Below are 15415 nucleotides of genomic sequence, written 5' to 3' on the forward strand. Positions count from 1 at the left end.
CTGTGTCATATTTCTTGGTATAAGGACTGTTTGTTTGATACCAAGGGTTTTTGGATGGCCACCAATAGGAAGGTTGATCCTGTGCCAATTATTTTGGGAATGGGAAACATAGTGTCAGGTCATATAAGGCAGACACCCTGCACCAACTCTTCTCTGAATTAGACCTCTCCCTCTTCCCAGACTCCACTGGATGCCTTTGTGCTCATTTCAGTCCTTCCATGTCTGGCCTCCTAATTCCCTGTCAGGTTATGTCCTTGCCACCTTCTCTGTCCCAAGGAATCAAGTTCTGTTAGGTTTATTTTTTAGTGGGCTCTGTTTGGGGTAAGGGACACAAGCCATGGGAGGATTGGAGCCACGAGAATGAGAGAGACAGGAGGGAATGCGGAGGGAAGAGAGACAGTAATGAAGCATCAACTCATAGTTGCTTTCCACTTTAGCTTGTACATTGATTGCTTCTCCTACATGCCCTGACTGGGGCTGAGCCAATGTCGACTTTGCCTCAAGGCCAGCTACCTTGGGCTTTTTCATGCCAGTGACCTTTAGGGCTCAAACTGGCAAGCTTTGAGATTGTCGGGGATGATTCACCCACTCAAACCAGTAACCCTGCACTAATGAGCCCCACACTCAGAGCAGCCACTTTGGAGTTAGAAACAAGCAAGCTCAGTGTTCCAAGTCAATGCTTTATCCATTGTGCCACAACATGTCAGCAATTGCCACCTTGATCATCTGTTCAATTCTCAGCAACACCTGCAAATCCACTTATTGGCCAATTCTGTCCATGCCATCAAAGAAATGCCTCCAAGTTTTTACTTCACTATTTTTCTATTACCTTATTGCAAGCTTATATGCTGATATAACGCCACCTACATGTGACTATTTCCTCACAGCTTCTGCTTATTTACTAGCTCAAGATTGGGATTGATAGTGAGGACAGAGAGCAGCACCAGAGAAGAAACCTTTTATCTGTCAGGTCTGTCAGGAGAAAGAAACCAGGAGATAATTTGAAAAGGGAAATTTTAATAAATGGACTATTAACTGATATCAGGATTTTAACTGCTAAGGGGTTAAGAATACACAAGGCTGAGATCTGGATCTTGTTGGAAAGTCTGTGCCCATCAGAGGGCTGATAAAGATCTCTGGGTATCAGACGCCAGAGCTGACAAACAAGAACTCCTCCACAAGCTGCCAGTGAAACGTGGCATGAAACTGCGCAGGGTTGCACTTGAACTCACTGGAATGCCACTTGGCTCCTGCTAGCTCACACACCACATGGGGGCAGGAGGTGGAATGCCTCTAAACTCCCTGGAAGCCAGCTGTGCAGAACACAATGCTCTGGACAAAATTATAATATGTTCATGTTCCATCCCCTCCCAACACCCCCACCAAAGTAGGTGTTGAAGTCTTAACTTACAGTGTGGTTGTATTTAGATAAGGAAGTAATTAAGGTTAAACGAGGTTCCACAAGTGTGGAACGCTGGTCTAATAGGATTAGTGTCCTTACAATATCATTCATACCAGAGAGCTTGCTTTCTCTTTCTGCCCAGAGGACACAGCAAGGACATGGCCATCAGTAAGAAAAGAAGAGAGCTCCCACCAGGAACCAAATGGGTTTACACTTTGATCTGGGTCTTCCCAACCTCCAGAAATATGAGAAATAAATTTCTGTGGTATAAACCACCCAGTCTATGGCATGCTGTTAGGCACCTCACCTAACACAGGCAGGGTGCTGCTGAAAACATTCAAATCCAGGCGAGGTACCACAAAACTGGTCAGGAAACTTTAGTGGTACCACTGAAACTCTGCGGAGTGAGTGCCACTTGTTGTCCTGATAATGAGAAGAGCACTACAAGAGCTAGAAGGAGCCTGACCAGGCGGTGGCGCAGTGGATAGAGCATTGGACTGGGACGTGAAAGGAACCAGGTTTGAGACTCCGAGGTCGCCAGCTTGAGCACGGGCTGGTCTGGCTTAAGCAAAAAAGCTCACCAGCTTGGACCCAAGGTCGCTGGCTCTAACAAGGGGTTACTCAGTCTGCTGAAGGCCCGCGGTCAAGGCACATATGAGAAAGCAATCAATGAACAACTAAGGTGTCGCAACGAAAAATCGATGATTGATGCTTCTCATCTCTCTGCGTTCCTGTTTGTCTGTCCCTATCTAACCCTCTCTCTGTCTCTGTCCCTGTAAAAATAAATAAATAAAAATAAAAATAAGCCTTAGGGGAAAAAAAAAAAAAGAGCTAGAAGGAAGAAGGACCAGCACATAGGACCTGGAAGAGGTGTCTTTGTTTACTGCTATCTCTACAGCGCCCTCTGCCGACAAATATTAGCATTGTGCCCAGCTGGCACAGTAGAAACCTTAACAGGGTCCAGCTCCAGTATCACAAACAGGGCAAAGAATTGTGGATGTGGAGATGTGGATGGAGCTAAAGGTGGGATATACAATTGAGACTCATAGACATAGACAAAAGTAAAGTGATTACCTGAAGGAATGGGGTGGAGGGAAGAGAGTAAAGCGGGCCAAATATATGGGGACTGAAAATGGTTTGACTGGGTGATGGGCACACAATGCAATCAATAGTTCACGTTTTGGAAATATGCACCTGAAACCTATGTATTCCTATGGATCAATATCACTCCATTCCATTTCATTTCTAAATTCAAAAAAAAGTACATAAAGTGATAACTGGGCATTGAGAACTCCAAAGGGAAGGAGATTAATGGTAAAACGGTATGTACAGAGGAAAGACAAATTTCAGGAGAAAGAAAAAGTAGCAAGAGTCACAGCAGAACTTTCTCATACAGTGCCCAGCAGAAGGCACTAACAGAAGGGCGGGCAGAGGAGATTGGGGAGGTTTGAGGCTGAGTCTCAGAAGGGTGAGTCTATGTCAAAAACAAAGCAGAGCAGGACAGACAGGTGGAGACCGTGACGAGGGACACTGACTGGCAAGAACAGGACACTGTGGAGATTAGGGTGCAGTGGGGTGCTGTCGAATTCACCCACCTCACTTCATGAGTTGAGTTTTCATTCTGTTCAGCTTTTCCTTTGTGGTGAGGATGAAGTGGTAACTTCCAAGCCCCTTACATGTAGAACTGAAGCTGATGTTATTAATTTTGCAACTGACTATTTTATGAATTTTCCATTAAACTTTGACAAATTAAAATTTTCTGCATATTGAACTTCATGTGTTGTTCTTTTTCATAATATTCTCCTTATACTAAAAAGAGTTTTAGTGGCAGTGGCTAAGTATTTCTGCACACAGAAAAGAATATCTCCCCTTAGGTCAGTGTATGTCAGAATTTGTGGTATGACCCATCCACATTTCAGTTTTCTGGGAGTGTTTGTAGAAAAAGTACCCTGCTGAGCCAGAAACTTGGAGAAAGAGTGGGGCTAGGAATTGGCATTTTTGAACAAATGCCTCAGATTATTTTGTGCACAATACAAATGAGAACAACTGTGTCAGTTTTTTCTACCACTTAGTGATAGAATTTGTCAGGTGCTTGGAGAAAATGCCCCATCCATCTGGAACACATGAAATGAATGTCAAGCAGGCATCAAAAAAAACAAAAACAAAAAACAAAACAGAAAGAAAAAAGAACAGTCATTATGCTCTGACAGAGACATTAGTTAATATCATAGAATCACCAAATAATAAAATAGAAAATTAGTAGGAAATATTTCATAGAACAAAGCACATAAAAAAAATTAAAACTATTCATCATCATCTTTCTTTTTTCCAAATAAGTTAGTTTAAAGAAGTCCTGGATGTTGTAAGTCATAGCAGAACTCAACAAATACTTAATGATTGAACAACTCAGGCACCAGCAGCTCTTCCTGGTTAGACCTGTTTTCAGCATCTATTTTCCAACTAACCTTATTTTTAAACTTTTTTTCCATAGAAGTATAACTTATATGTACTGAATAGCTCAGTGAATTTTTATATATATATAAAAGTCCAGCCCTGGCCTGTTGGCTCAGCGGGTTAGAGCGTCGGCCTAGCGTGCGGAGGACCCGGGTTCAATTCCCGGCCAGGGCACACAGGAGAAGCGCCCATTTGCTTCTCCCCCCCTCCGCCGCGCCTTCCTCTCTGTCTCTCTCATGGCGACGCCCAGGATGGGCAGAGCATCGACCCCCTGGTGGGCAGAGCATCGCCCCATGGTGGGCGTGCCGGGTGGATCCCGGTCGGACGCATGCAGGAGTCTGTCTGACTGTCTCTCCCTGTTTCCAGCTTCAGAAAAATGCAAAAAATAAAAATAAAAAATAAAAAATTATAAAAGTCCATGCTATCACATAAAACTATGATGTATTATCTTTCCAGCACCCCAGAGGATGCCTCATGTCCTCTCCAGGTAAGGTCCGCACCAAAAGTAATCCCTGTTCAGACATCCATCACTATAGATTAGTTTTGCCCATTTTTTGATCTTCAAATAAAAGAAATCATGCAGAATGTACTCTTTTGTATCTGGCTTTCTTCCATTCAACATACTTACTAGATTCATTCACTATTAATAATTAGGCTGGGCCTGACCAGGCGGTGGCGCAGTGGATAAAGCGTCAGACTGGAACGTGGAGGACCCAGGTTCAAAACCTCAAGGTTGCCAGTTTGAACACGAGCTCATCTGGCTTGAGCACGGGCTCACCAACGTGAGCGCGGGGTTGCTGGCTGGAGCGTGGGATCATAGATGTGACCTCATGGTCGCTAGCTTGACTCAAAAGGTCGCTTTCTTGAAGCCCAAGGTCACTCACTCTGCTGTAGTGCCCCAGTTGAGGCACATATGAGAAAGCAAGCAGTGAACAACTAAGGAGCGGCAACAAAGAATTGATGCTTCTCATCTCTCTCACTTCCTGTCTGTCCCTATCTCTGTGTGTGTGTGTGTGTGTCTCTCTGTCAAAAATAAAAAATAAAACAATTAGGCTGGAACAATAGTCGCTGAGATTGTCTTTGAAAACCAGGACACAGGGATTCATAGGAATCTCTATGAGTATATATCCATGACAAGATGGCTTTATTTTACAGCATAAATAAGTGAAAATAGCTGACTGCCACTATTGCCCATTGTTCAAGTATGGCCCTACAATGAACTGCATGTCCCTCCCAAGAAGACAGACCACAGTAAGTGACAAAGGAAGAGGACTTGCAACGCTTGTCAAATTCCCTGTGAGGAGTTAGCTCCTCTAGGTGTCTAGAAATTGCACTTGCCTTCTCTCTGCTGATTCTGTCAAAGAAGAGAATGAGTAAGATGACTTAAGAAAATGGGGAGTGAATTTCCAGCACTGAATAGCCCCAAAGGTAGTCAAAGAATTACTAGAGGACGTGATCACTGGCCCACCATTTCTGCCCTGAGGAAAGTAGGAGAATGAGGCTGTGAACGTCACATGCCCTCCTCTGGGGAGCAGTCCCCCAAGGTGTGGACGTCGCACGTCCTCCTCTGTGGAGCAGTCCCCCAAGGTGTGGACGTCGCATGCCCTCCTCTGTGGAGCAGTCCCCCAAGGTGTGGATGACACATGCCCTCCTCTGTGGAGCAATCCTCCAAGCACGCTCATGACCAATGGCTGAGCAGGGTTGACAACTGCCCACTTTCTCTGCCATGTCCACTTCTAGGACCACGTGAGCCAAGGCAGCCCAGGCACCTGGACTACCAGACCTCAGGGCCCTGCCTTTCCCAGGAATGGAACTTGTGCGGGGCGGTCCAAATGCCGCTTAGCATTGCTCTGGATAAGAACCAAAGACACAGGGAAGTCCTTGACAGTTGCCTGCCCCACAACATTCATCTCACTGTACCAACCAGAATTAAAAATGACCCAGATCCAGAAAGAGGAATCACTCCTAATTTGGGCAGCCTCGAATCTCACCCAGGAATCCCAAACACTAGTGTGATCCTGGCCTGGTTTGCTTCATCCTGGGTCACCACTGCTTTCTGATGTCCTAGTCAGAAGTCCTCTGGTCTCATAGCATGGTGGAAGTCTTCCGTCCTCGTCCTTCTCTGGGTGATTAGCGGAGCGCAAGCCCCACAACTCTTTCCTGGTCATTATTTACTATCCTCCACATCTCAGCCCTCAAGCCTCCTAGCGGATTTTAAGCCCCTCTAACATAAACTAACATTTGAGTAGTAGATTATAGCTTATAAACACTTTCGTTTCTATTATCTATATAACTTTTCACTTGACAGTGGTTATTGTTCTAGAGAGAAAGTCAAATATGTGGGTAATTACTTACAACACAATTTAATAAGAACCTCTAGAGAAGTACACGAGTGGCAATCCAAACTTTGCTGGGAGGCTGGTGAATAGGAATTGTAGTAGTGGCTATTTTCTTTTATTGCAATCCAGACTATGCACTATACTGTACACACCTTACTTAAGCTATAGAGAAAGTCTATGCAGTTCTCAATTGGAGAACTGAGGTTTAGGGGTATGTGCTTAGGCTGTAAACGAGGCAGAGGCAGGGCTGCCAGCTGGTGTGTCTGACTGCAGGACCCGACTCTGCTGTACAAGGCCAAGGGGAGCAGCTGGCGACTCCCTCTCCTTCCCGCATCTCCAGCACTTGGTGTGAACAGTCAGGAGAGCACTTGTGCCTGGAGATGGCTGACCTGTAAAAGGACAAGCACTACGGCTCATTCATCCCTTTGTTCACGATGCCAGATCCAGGCACTAACTGCTTTCTCAGTGATAAACCACATGAAAATCCCCCGGCTCAGTTTCCTCTTCCTCTTAAGAATCTAAAGTCTTCAAAAAGCTTCCCATCTGCACTTTCTGTTTCTTTACTTCTGACTCACACTTGAACCCACTCCCGCCTGGCCTCCATCCCCAGCTAAATAGCTCTTGTCACCACTGACCTCCTTGTTGCCAAAAACAACTGACATATTTCTTTTCTCTCATTAGTAGGACTCTGACCAACATTCAGCTGTTGCCTGCTCCTCCTTCCTGGAAGGGTCTCTCTCTTGGCTTCATAATACCACACTCTCCTGGCGTTTCTCTTTTCATTTTCCTTTATTTTCTTAGCTGAGTCTTCCTCATTTCCTCCAAACTCTGAGTGGTCTCAGACTTCGTTCTGCACTCTCACTTTTTATTTCTCTATACTCTCAAACAAATGTAGAAGTGTCTATATGATGATGGCTCTTAAATTATATCTTTAGGCTTGACCTGTGGTGGCGCAGTGGATAAAGCGTCGACCTAGAAATGCTGAGGTTGCCGGTTCGAAAACCTGGGCTTGCTTGGTCAAGGCACATGTGGGAGTTGATGCTTCCAGCTCCTCCCCCCTTCTCTCTGTCTCTCCTCTCTCTCTCTGTCTCTCCCTCTTCTCTCTAAAATGAATAAATAAAAATAAAAAAATACTAAGCTTTAAAAAAAAAATTATATCTTTACCCCAGAACCTCATTTCTGAGCTCCATGCTTGTCTATCTAATGGGCCTCTTGACATGTCTGATTGGATGGCTTCCAGAGATCACAAACTTAACATGTCCCAAAGCAAACTCTCATTTCTCTCCAGATCTCTCACCACGAGGCTTCTCCATTTCAGTGACAGGACCATTCTCTCTGTTGCTCAGCCCAGAAATTAGAGACTGTGCTTGCTGCTTCGCCTCTCTGGACCCCTACATCCAATCCACTGCCAAGTCCTGTGATTCTATTTCCAAAATTCATCTCTAGTCATCAGCACTCTCCCACGTACTCCCATGCTTCTAGCTGCATCAATTCTCACCTGGCTCCATGCAATAGCCTTCTAACTAGTCACCCCATTTGCATGGTTTCCTGATTACTCTAGTTAACTGCATAATCCATTATGTGAGTCTTTCCTAAATCACTCTTTCTTGAGAGGCACCTTCCCTGATCACACTGGTTGGCTGGTCCCGCATATTCTTTCCTTCTTAATAATGTCTATAAGTGAGATTATTTTATTAATTTCTTGGTTATTCTTCTGATTTGTGTTTAGATTATCTTTTGGTCCATCTTCCTCCTGGAAGTATAAAATCAATGAGAGAAGTGACCATTTCTGTCTTGTTCGCTGCTAATTATCTAGTACTATGTCAGCACCAGGCATATAGTGGGATCTCAACAAATGCTTATTGAGTGAATTAGTTAATTACTAATAAAATGGTTTTCTTTCATAATCAGTCAATCTAGTTCTAAGGAGCAAGAAGGAGCTAAAAAATAGGGAGACACCTATGATAAAGAAGGAAAACACAGGGCTCCTGTAGTCCCTCTTCCTATTGCTCACCTTGCCTTTCTATGCCCAGTGTGGTGTCCAATGGAGCCAGAGCAAGAATGGTGGAATGGGTGATTCCCACCACCCCCTGTGGGTGCTGTTCTCCCAGTGGGAGGGGTCACCCCAGAGCTGGGTGGGGGTGCCCAGGTGGGTGTTTAGCCCCTCTTTCCTGGCTCCTCTCAGAGTCATTCATCACTGGAAAGGGGAGGGTTGGGAGAGTGGGCCAGTTTCTCATCAGCCCCTCATTCACTTCCTATCTGCCCTCCTCCATTCCAGTGATACCAGAGAGCTTTCTCAGAGAGTCACAGACCATTTCAAGTATGGAAACAGCAGCCATGGAGTGGAGGACTCGAGGGCTGACAAGGAGGCCAACAGATGGGGCCAAATCACCACAGACTTCGCGGCCTGCCCAGCAAGTACTGATCTCCTTCACTCTGCTCTCAGGATTCGGGGCTGTGAGCCCCTGAGGGCAGCAACACCCAGCCATTGAGTTCTACATCCCCGGATGCTGACAGAGGGTATCTAATAGATGTCTAATAAATGATTAAGAGATTGAATTTGTTGAATATTGTTTGTATTTCCTTGGTGTGAAGACTGCCTGTTTGATGCCACAGGGTGATGGATTAATATCCACGTGACGTCTGAGACTGTGCCTGTGTGTTTGGTGTGGGAGAAACATTCTCAGTGACATACAAGACAGTCACTGTGCATCAACTTTTCCCCTAATCAGACCTGCTCCTCTTCTGGTGCCTCAAGTTATACTTGTGCTCCTTAACCTCGGTGTCCAGACTCCCTCACACCCAGTTTCTTGTGTACTGTCACCTTCTACGCCCCAGGACCTCGTTCTGTTAGTGTTGTTCCTCAGTGGTCGCTGTCTGGGGGAAGGGCATGCAGCCACGGGAAGGCTTGCCTGGAGGATCCTGCTCTAGTAACTGCTGCCTTTCCTTCGGTTCTCTTCTCAGCAGCACATACAAATCCAATTATTAACTAATCATTTTCCATGCCATCTAAGGAATGCCTCCAGGCAGTGTCCATTGCATTAAGTCTTTGTCTTATGCAAAGATCCAGGCACAGGACATGTCAAGGTATGGAGTCGTGGTAACACTATCAAGATTAAGTAGTTGAACTAACTTCCATAGTGCGTTTAAACATGATGTTCCCTCCACCCAAAACACTCTTCGCACCTGCTCCTCGGTGGCTGCTCACTTCCTTTCCTGACCCCTCACTTGAGCTCCCTCTCAGAGAGGCCTCTCTGACCACTCTATCCCTTTCTTGCTTTGTCTATCAAAAGAAAAAAAGAAAGAAGGGAAGGGAAGGAAAGGAAAGGAGAAAATTAGTGGTTGCCTAGGAGCTGCAAGGAGGGGACACGGGGAATGACTGCTAAAGAGCACGGATTTCCTTTAGGGAAGATGATGAGAATGACACAGAGATCATGGCTGCACCGCTTCGTGACTATAATAAGCAACACTAAATTGTATACTTGGCAAGGATGAAGTTTTTCGTATGTGACTATATCTCAATTTAAAAATTGTATGAGCAGCCTGACCAGGCGGTGACACAGTGGATAGAGCATTGAACTAGGATGCGGAGGACCCAGGTTCGAGACCCCGAGGTCGCCAGCTTGAGCACGGGCTCATCTAGTTTAAGCAAAGCTCACCAGCTTGGACCCAAGGTCGTGGTTTAGCAAGGGGTTACTCGGTCTGCTGTAGCCCCATGGACAAGGCACAGATGAGAAAGCAATCAGTGAACAACAAAGGTGTCGCAACGAAAAACTGATGATTGATGCTACTCATCTCTCTCCATTCCTGTCTGCCTGTCCCTATCTATCCCTCTCTCTGACTCTCCCTCTGTCTCTATAAAATAATAAATAAATAATAAATAAATAAAAATTGTATGAGCAAAATTATTTTACAAATAATAAAGTTGAGGGGTAAAAGGAGAAGGCGCTTGTTAAATACTGTGTGCCATTGACATAAAATGGAATACTATGCAGGTGTTTTAGATAATAGTCATATTATGTAGAATAGCATTTAAAAATTCTGTTTAGTAGTATAGTGATAAGGCAATAAAAGAGTCTATTGTTTATCTTATACTGTACATAGAGAATTTTCTAAGAAATACTCTCATTAACTTCCTAAGAAAAAATTAAAACTCTATTATGTTTAGTATGAGATACAACCCATTCTTTTTTAGATTTAGATAATCACTTTATTTTTCAGATACAATATTCCATCACTATTTAAGAAAGATATAATTTTATTTTAAGAATGCATTGTGGTATTTATCTTTTTAAACTAGTTGATGGACCACAAGACACAGCGCTGTTCTGAGGAGAGTAGTTTATTCGTGTGGACACATAGAAGGCCCCAGCCTGGTCAGAGCCTAGTCACAGCTCCTTGTCATGTTATCCACCTCATTCAGACGGTACCCTGAGTCCCACCCTACCCAGTCTGGCCTTTCAGACATGCCAGGGAGCCCATCACAGCCAAGGTAGATCCAGGAAGAGCTTGATACACCATCCTGAGAGGAAAATGCCTGGACAGGACAGAGCCAGGACAGGGAAAAGGGAGGACAGAAGCTGGTGTCAATTTTCTTTTATATTCACCTCACTATATAAATAGGACACTTATTTCTCTCTTTCCTAAGTTTATGGTCTTATGAAGGCTCAAAACAGTAGGTAGTGTCAGTTGCTGGACACTCTTTGAGCTTCAGGTTGCGTGGATGATTAAGTGTGTTAACCCCTTCATGTCCCAGGCCCTTTGGGTCTCTCACTATCAGGTCAGTGGGTACATGTCACTTTCCTCTGTACTCAGGGTATAGTTGGAGGGTTGCCTAGAGATTGGACATGGAGGATCTATCAGTGTGTTCTACATGAACTCATTAGCTAAGTTCATCATTATGGGGAAGGTCAAGGGGCTCGGCTGTGGGGATCTGCAGACATCAGAGTGCTGGAGGAGAAGGAAGCATTTGTGTTGGGGGAGAGAAAACCCATGCCACAGTGATGGCAGGGTAAGTACTGTTTCTTACTTTATGGACCCTTGATCCTGGATAACAGGTAAGTCTAGGAATGAAGCCTCCAAAAAATGTAAGAATCTTCCCATTTCACTACGCCCTCCCACCCAGTGGTTCTCAGTCCGGGTGCTCAAATATTTTATTTGGAAACTGTCCCAGGGAGCAGGAGTGAGAGCCTGGAGGTAACACAGGGCAAGAGCAAGTCCAAGGTGAGGACAGCTTATAGAGCTGGCCGTGAGTGACAGTCTCAGAGCTGGAGCTCATCCCCCTGGGACCTGCTGAGGAACCGAGTACAAAGTGTCTCCGCACTGCCCAGGAGGCAGATAGAAGCACCTACCAACCGGCTCCCTCTGCATGGTCGTGGGTGAGCCCTCGAATGTTCACTTTCTTGCATTTTGTGTCTGTGCACATGTGAGTGCCCATGAGTTGCCCTGGGGCATGATGTACAAGGTCATAGAGTGGACTCATAACAAGGTGCTTCCAGGCTCCACCTGCATGAAAACTCCAAAGCCCACGTGGAACTCACCACTGTAGCTGTGGCTGTAGGAAGATGAGGGGCCCGTTGAGTCTGAAGGATGCTTAAACCTTGTCTGATACACCAGTGGTCCCCAACCTTTTTTGGGCCATGGACCGGTTTAATATCAGAAAATATTTTCACAGACCGGCCTATAGGGTGGGACCGATAAATGTATCACGTGACCGAGATAAGCGTCAAGAGTGAGTCTTAGACGGATGTAACAGAGGGAATCTGGTCATTTTTTACAAATAAAACATCGTTCAGACTTAAATATAAATAAAACGGAAATAATATAAGTTATTTATTCTTTCTCTTCGGACCGGTACAAAATGGCCCACGGACCGGTACCAGTCCGCGACCCAGGGGTTGGGGACCACTGTGATACACCACACCCCATGCTTTTCTAAAGCATGTGGAAAACACAAGCCTCCCCAAGGTGTGGACACAGTCAATTCACTCAGGAATGAAGGGATTGGTGGAATCTGAGGCTGAGGACAAAAGAAGAGGAAATTACACTGGTTAGCCAGGAGAGTTGAGAGGTGGAGGCAACTGGGAAGAACAGAGAAATGCAAATGCCGTGGACGTGTGAAGGCAACCAGCCAGGACTCTTGGGATCCCACACAGACAGAGCCACCCAGAGGCATGTGACCTGGAGCAGTGTTCTCTAAGGCAGTGTTCCCCAAGTCCCGGGCCGCGGACTCCGCAGAGAAAGAATAAATAACTTACATTATTTCCATTTTATTTATATTTAAGTCTGAACAATGTTTTATTTTTTTTAAATCACCAGATTCCCTGTTACATCCATCTAAGTCTCACTCTTGACGCTTGTCTCGGTCACGTGATACATTTATCCATCCCACCCTAAAGGCCGGTCTGTGAAAATATTTTCTGATATTAAACCGGTCCACGGCCCAAAAAAGGTTGGGACCACTGCTCTAAGGCACTGGAAATGCAATGGGGCTGTCATAGAACTAGGTACATGGTGGCATTCCTAGCAGCAAGATTATATCTTGCTATCCACCACATCAAATTTTGCTCAAAATAACTTGTTTTCTTAACCAAAAATAGTTTGTTAGAAGCTGGAGTAAAATTAAGGTACCATGATGGCCATTATGGCCATGGAATCCATGGACCATAGGAGTGACAAGATGGCCAATGGAGATCAAGTTCTGATAACAGTGACCAGCAGCTTTCTGTTAACTCGGCTTTGGCCCCAAACCTCACAGCCTAGCTCTTGTAGCCCGGCCTGCCCTGCCTGGTCTGAGCTGGAAGGCTGAGTGTCTTCTCCTCTAATTCCAAACTCAATCGCCAGTGCCCAGACCGTAAAGGCCATTGTAGGCAGCACCCACTAGCACAGGAGAAGGGCAGCAGAGAACCGGAACTGGTGCTTGACCCAGCTGGAGCCGATTATACAGGCACAATGCACCTAGAGACTTTTCTCCTTAATATTTGTTTTTTCCCATTGGTTTGAGAGAGAGGAAACAAGTAAGAGAAACCTGAACATGTCCCATTTAGTTGTACATTCACTGGTTGCCTCTAATGTGTGTCTGACTAGGGACTGGGCTCGAGACCTTGGTGCACCGGGACAATGTTCTATTCAGTGAGCCACACGGCCAAAGCCATTTCTCTAAATAAACTGAGACCAGAACAGATGCGCAACTGCCCTATGTCATTGCTTTTTGTTAAAGCTAAGTTGCTATAAAAATTTCAGAAGCTGCCCTGGCGGGTTGGCTCAGCGGTAGAGCGTCGGCCTGGCATGCGGGGGACCCGGGTTCGATTCCCGGCCAGGGCACATAGGAGAAGCGCCCATTTGCTTCTCCACCCCCCCTCCTTCCTCTCTGTCTCTCTCTTCCCCTCCCGCAGCCAAAGCTCCATTGGAGCAAAGATGGCCCCGGCGCTAGAGTGGCTCTGGTCGCGGCACCCCTGAGGGGTACAGCATCGCCCCCTGGTGGGCAGAGCTTCGCCCTGGTGGGCGTGCCAGGTGGATCCCGGTCGGGCGCATGCGGAAGTCTGTCTGACTGTCTCTCCCCGTTTCCAGCTTCAGAAAAATAAAAAATAATAAAATAAAAAAAATTTCAGAAGCTTAATAAATATAGAAATGAACGTTTCACCTAACGGTTTTGGGCAAGTAATTTCCCTGCCCGGGGCCTGGGCTCCACACTGACTTACAGACTCCTTCCAAGTTTCTGCTTGTCAGACTTCAGACTGAACTTTGCTGCTCCAGGGACAGGAAGCTTCCGCCCCCAGGATCCTGTCAAAGTGCGACAGCTCAGCCTCCACCTCAGGACTGTGGCAGCCAGGACAGCTCCAGCACGTGTGGGCACCAGTGCAAAGTAAAACACGGTTCTTTTGCTCAGAAATTATTAAAAATTCCCAAAGGTGAAAGCAGAGCACTAATCCAAGCACAGGGCTCAGAGAAGCTCAGGGTGCTGCGTGAGCTGCACAGCCAGGGGCTTAAGAGCACTGAGACGATGTCACCAAAGCCAGGGTCTCCTACTAGTATCAGGTAGAAATACGCCTCAGTCCCTAGTGAAATGAATACATAACTGAATATTCAGATTAACCAGAGCCGTCCATCTGGAATGAGGGATCACCTGGCCAAACGGAAACCACAATCTGGGAAACGCTCTCTGTGTTTAGGGCAGAGCTGTGCCAGTGGGTGTTTGCCCTTGCCCTCTGGAAGAATGCCGAGTGGGAATTTTCCGGGCCTCCCCTGGGTTTGTATTTGATCCTCAGACCAGGGCGCCTGGAAACTCCAGGTTCATCATCTCAGCACAGCAGCTCCCTGCTGTGGGCCTGTTGTTATCTAGGAAGTTTACTGAATCCAGATTCCCTAAATGTAGGTGGAGGAGAAGAACCCTTTGTAGCTGAGACCTCATTCTGAGAGATTTCAGCCCCTTGTTCTGCCACAGAATGGTTAAGATGGTAAATTTTTTTGTTATCGGTATTTAACAATTTAAAAAATCCTTGCCTGACCAGGTGGCGGCACAGTAGATAGAGCGTCGGACTAGGATGCAGAGGACCCAGGTTCAGGACTCCGAGGTCGCCAGCTTGAGCGTGGGCTCATCTGGTTTGGGCAAAAAGCTCACCAGCTTGGACCCAAGGTCACTGGCTCGGGCAAGAGGTTCCTCGGTCTGCCGAAGACCCACGGTCAAGGCACATATGAAAAAGCAATCAATGAATAACTAAGACGAAAAACTAATGATTGATGCTTCTCGTCTCTCTCCGTTCCTGTCTGTCCCTACCTAACCTTCTCTCTGACTCTCTCTCTGTCTCTGTAAAAAGAAGAAAAAATCCTTGATGTGCTGAACCTGAAGGGACAGACATTGGTAGAATTTCTGCAGGTGGGCACTGGGCCAAAGGGCATGTCAGGGTTTTCAGGGCACAACCAGAGGACCTCGTGTGGAGAGGACCATAGAAACAGAGAACCCAAGATGAGAGGCTAATTTGGGCTCTAAGACTGAGAAAGAGAAATTGGAGACAGGTCACAGAGGGCCTTAAATACCAAGCTCAAGGATCCGGGCTTTATTCTGAAACAGACGGGAGCCACCAAGGCTTCTGCTTGGGAGGAGACCTGCTCAAGGCTGTGCCTCAAGAGGACAGGGATTCTGCCGGGTCTCCAGTTGACTTCCCAGAGACCAAGACAGGGAGTCTTCCTCAGGGGCCTTGGATTACGTATAAATGAGAGC

The sequence above is a fragment of the Saccopteryx bilineata genome, chromosome 1, assembly GCF_036850765.1.
Source record: "Saccopteryx bilineata isolate mSacBil1 chromosome 1, mSacBil1_pri_phased_curated, whole genome shotgun sequence".
Classification (NCBI taxonomy): domain Eukaryota; kingdom Metazoa; phylum Chordata; class Mammalia; order Chiroptera; family Emballonuridae; genus Saccopteryx; species Saccopteryx bilineata.